This window comes from Athene noctua, chromosome 25, assembly GCF_965140245.1.
Source record: "Athene noctua chromosome 25, bAthNoc1.hap1.1, whole genome shotgun sequence".
NCBI classification, from domain to species: domain Eukaryota; kingdom Metazoa; phylum Chordata; class Aves; order Strigiformes; family Strigidae; genus Athene; species Athene noctua.
In genome coordinates, this window is record NC_134061.1 from 7,027,388 (window position 1) to 7,031,798 (window position 4,411).

The 4,411-nt window shown below is 55.5% G+C and overlaps 1 pseudogene; it reads right to left on the reverse strand.

Moving 5' to 3' along the window:
- Positions 1 to 1,959: 1,959 nt before the first annotated feature.
- Positions 1,960 to 2,717, reverse strand: LOC141970385 (feather keratin Cos1-1/Cos1-3/Cos2-1-like; annotated as a pseudogene).
- Positions 2,718 to 4,411: the final 1,694 nt, after the last annotated feature.

Genomic DNA, 4,411 nt, shown 5'->3' on the forward strand with positions numbered 1-4,411 from the left:
TCACACTCGCATGTAGATAGACGTACAAGCTCGTGTACAGAGATAGATATGTGCTCGTCTGCACACACAGATGCCCACACACATACACACACCTGCACACTGACACCACACACACTTACTTGCTCACCTGCAAAAGCTCCCGCGTACACAAACGCACGCACAGACACACACAGACAGGCACTTGTTCACACACACACTGGCAGACACTCACTCTCGCATGTGCTAGAGACCATCCCTATTGCTGCAGCTGCAGGGCTTCCCCACTTTACAAGGCAAAACAATCTCAGAGTCAGACAAGACCCAGCCCGTCCCTGGTGATCGCTGTAGGGCAGCTGTGGAGGTGTGGGACCAGTTCCAGCTCAGCACGGGGAGAGGTGCTGCCCTGACATGCTCCCACGGCAGCAAAGGGCTGTGTCTGGGGTGAGCCAGATGCCCTGCGCCTGCAGATGCTGAGGCTGGCACACCAGAGAGGAAGCTGGCCTGATGAAGTTGCCTTAAGATAAAAACCTGCTCTGCAGTGGGTGGCTGATGTGTTCGAGGGAGAGATGGGCCAGAGGGAAAGAGGAGGAGGCAAAGCGAGTGAGGCACCTGTAGACAAGGGTCTCTGCGAGGTACTGGAAGAGATATGAGAAGTCCCCTTTCCACCTGGACGGGCTAAGGATGATAAGATTTGGATCCCACCTGGAGGTGGAATTCAGGTCTGTCCTCATGCTGGGATGTTCCCAAAGGAGAGGGCTATGCTGCTTCTGCCTGTACACTTTTGTCAAGTATGTGGATTTGGATGGCAGGAAATAGGATCTGAGACTCCAGAGGCTGCCAAGAGAAGGATGAGGTTTATATGTGAGAAGTCCACATCCCCCCACAGTGTCAGCTAATTCCTGAGCACAGTTTCTCTGGGGGCACCAATGAAGCAGTCAAGAGCTCTGTGCAGCTCTCTTGGGAATTGCACCCAGTACCCTCATGCTTGCTAATCTTCACGTTCCCCTACAAGCTCTGTATGAGAGCAATTTGATCTACCTCAGAAATTCACCATTGCAGTGTTTCCATTTCTGTGCTGATTGCCCTCAGCTCCGACACGTGTAGCTCCAATTTCCAGACTCAGCAAAGTCAGCAGCATGGGTGATGTTTTTCCTGCCCAAGCGTGCTGCCCATGGCCCCTAGTCTGGGTGTTGGAGGGGGAGGAAAGTGGAGCAGCAGCTCTGAGCCATCCCAAGGGCTGTTCCCCGCATCACCACTCCTGATATTCTGCAAAGTAAAGCATCTCCTGGATCCCCAGACCCACCCCTGCCATCCCACTGCATCTTGAAGCATAGCAAGAGGAACGCTCTTCCTCAGGAGGTCATGGGGCTGCCGAGCCCTCAGGGCCTCCTGCCTTTCTGGGCTTTTGTGGGCACAGACATAGCAAGGCACAGCCTGATGGTCACTGGCAGCAGAGCAGCCAGGGGTGACTTTCTCAGCTCCAGGGGATGGTGGCTACAAGAGGAGCCACTGCAGGACGTCCCAGCCTCCTGTTTGCTGTGAATGGAGAAGGGTCTTCTGGTGCCCTCACCCCCTTTTCCCCCAGAGCAAGACCCTTCCCCTTTGGCAGCTTGAGGAATGTCTACAATGGGAAGGACGACACGGATGTCAGGCTTGAATGCAGCATAAATTTAATGAGTCAAAAGAGGGAAACAAAGTCACTCCAAGGGGAGGACAGCAGTGCAGGGAGCCCCAGGGGAAATCAAGAGATGGTGGTGTTGGCTGTGGAGAAGTTCTTGCATGATGTCCATCTGCCTGTCCCATAGAGGGAGAGGAGGTAGGTGATCCCCAACAGGCTGGTCTTGGAGACATGTTACTGCCATTGAAGCAAAGAAAAGGGAGAGAAATTCAAAGACGTTCAGCTATCCTGAAAAGAGCATCGACATGACTGATGCTGAGCCCTGCACCTCAAGGTGTCTCCCTTGGGATTTGCCAGCCCCTTTAGCAGGGGGGGCACCTTCTGCCACAGTAGCGGCTGGTAATGCAGGAGAGGTCAAAGCCCCCAGAGTTGATGGGCACTCCGTCACAGCTGAGGATGCTGCCAACGGCAGCGGAGGTGGAGGAGCCCACAACGGTGTTCTGTGGGAAGGAGCTGAGGATGGGGCCGGGCAGGGTCACCACCACGGGGGAGGGCTCGATGACGACGGTGGAGTCCTGGCACTGCCTGACACAGGGCTCATTGCAGCTGTTGGCCAGCGGGGTCGGGCCGCAGGGCTGGCAGCAGGGCACACACGGGTTGCAGCAGGACATGTCTCGGGGCCGGAGGTGCACCTGGGAGAGAGGGCAGGGGGAAGCAGGAAACGGGAGCACGTGAGAAGCCGCACTGCACCCAACCGCAGAGGAGCCAAGGCACCTCCTGGCCCAGCGTACGCTGCCCAGCTCAAAGCCCAGGAGCCACCTCAGCGCAGTCCCAGCCCCTCTCTGCACGAGACCTTCTCGCCCCTTCCCTCTCCCACGAGAAGCAGCTCCCAGCCCTGGGCTAGGACAACCCCCATCAGCTGAGACATCCAGCGAGGAAAGACCTGATCTTGAAGGAGGAGGAGAGGACAAGAGGCTTCACACTCACCTGATTCCCAAGGAGCAGGAGGCGAGAGAAGCGGATGAGAGAGCAGAGCGCTGGGCTGTCTTTTATAGTAGTCCTGCACTGCCTCAGGCCAGAGGCACCCTTTGCACAAGTAATAATTTTCTGACAAGCTCATGCCAAATGCAAACCATCCCAGCTAATGGTAGGGGCTGTGTCCTGGCTTCCTGCACGGCTGCCTTTTCATTTCCTGGCTTATGCCACGTGCTTGCCCATCCAAAGGCTTCTGTAAGCTTCTGCCGGGATGAGAGCCCCAAGGATTTCCGGGACAGAAACACGTCAGCGCAGGCGGAAGACTCGGCGCAAGTGCTGGTGGCATCCCGTGCGGCCAGGTGATGTGCACCGGGGCCACTCCTGGGGGATGGCTTGTGGCAAAGTTGTCAGGAAATGGGCACCGCTCTCAAGGTTCTTGTCCGAGTGTGCCCAAGGGCTCCCGTGCGAGAGGACATGCCACACGCTTTTCTCTTGCTCCCCACATCTCTCTCTGAAGGTTGCTCATTGATGCACACAGGGGGGCTTCTGCTGGGAGGGTTTGACCCTGCTGCAACACTAACGCTGCTCTGAGGACAATTTTGCTGGGCTCATTTGCCTGTTCCCCTTCTCTGTGTAGTCTCTGCAGGCCCTCAGGTGAGACCAGGAGCATGTCTGGGGCCCGGTCATTCCCAGGGCCGCCTGAGGACGGTTCTGCCAGTGTGGTCCCCAGCAGAGTCCCCCGTTGCTGATGATCTCCTGGTTTTATGCGAGCATACAAACTTTTGCATGGTTCCCATCCAGCACCTGGTGGCTTGACCAGCCCGGGCACAGGTATGCAGAGGTTTATTACTGTGTCTTGTGGGATACCAGGAGATGAGCTGGGGCTACAGCCAGAGAAACTGCTGTGGGTAGGACCAGACATGTGTGTCAGGGGTGAAGGTGAAGCACTAACAGTGGCACCAACACCGGCACCAACATCAGCAGGAGCTTCAGCACCAGCACCAGAATCAGGTCCTCTGAGGACTTTTAGTTCCTCCAAGTGCAGTTTCTCTTTGTCACGTCTTGCTACTGGCAGCTGTCCGAGCCCAGAATACCAAGGTGATGTCGGACAGAGGAAACCTTTGCCATGAGAAGCTCCTCACCATCCTCGCCTTGTCAAGATCAAGATTTCCCCAACGCTCTTCCCTTGAATTCAGTTCTGGGGATCACAGGTCCCAGAAAGCAGCTGGGAACAGAAAGGCGCAGTGAGTTCAGCTGCTGTTTTGCTGAGCCACAGCGATATTGGGGTTTTGCTGCCGGGTCAGCAGTGGGTCTGGACTCTCCTTTCCTTGCTCCTGACATCAGCAAGGAGCTGAGTTTATTGTACTCTTTTTTGGGGTGAGACTGCTGGCAATAACATGAGAGGAAGTGAGAGGAACATCACTCTCCTGGCTCTGTGTAGCGTTACTTAGAGCAGGGGAACATTAGGAAGAGGCACATCTCCAGGTCAGCCTCCAGCCTGACCATCTGTAGGGCAGCTGCCTCAGCTGGAAGGACATAGGCTGCCACATGATGGTCTCTCGGGGGGCACGTATATTTACTCTCTAGACACATGAATACTGCAGCCAGAGCAGGCATTGGCTGAGGCTGATGTTGGTGAGACACTGTTGGGCCTGAGTGAGGCACAACATGTGATGTGCTGGGTGGGGAATAGCAGGACTGACAGCATGAGGTATATCTGGCACCAGAAAGACCTCTGCCCCTTTCTACTCCTGTAGCATTTTTCAAATTGTTACCACCTTACACAGGCCTGCAAATCAACAGAGGATGGAAATGATACAAAAAGCTCAGCAGTCATCC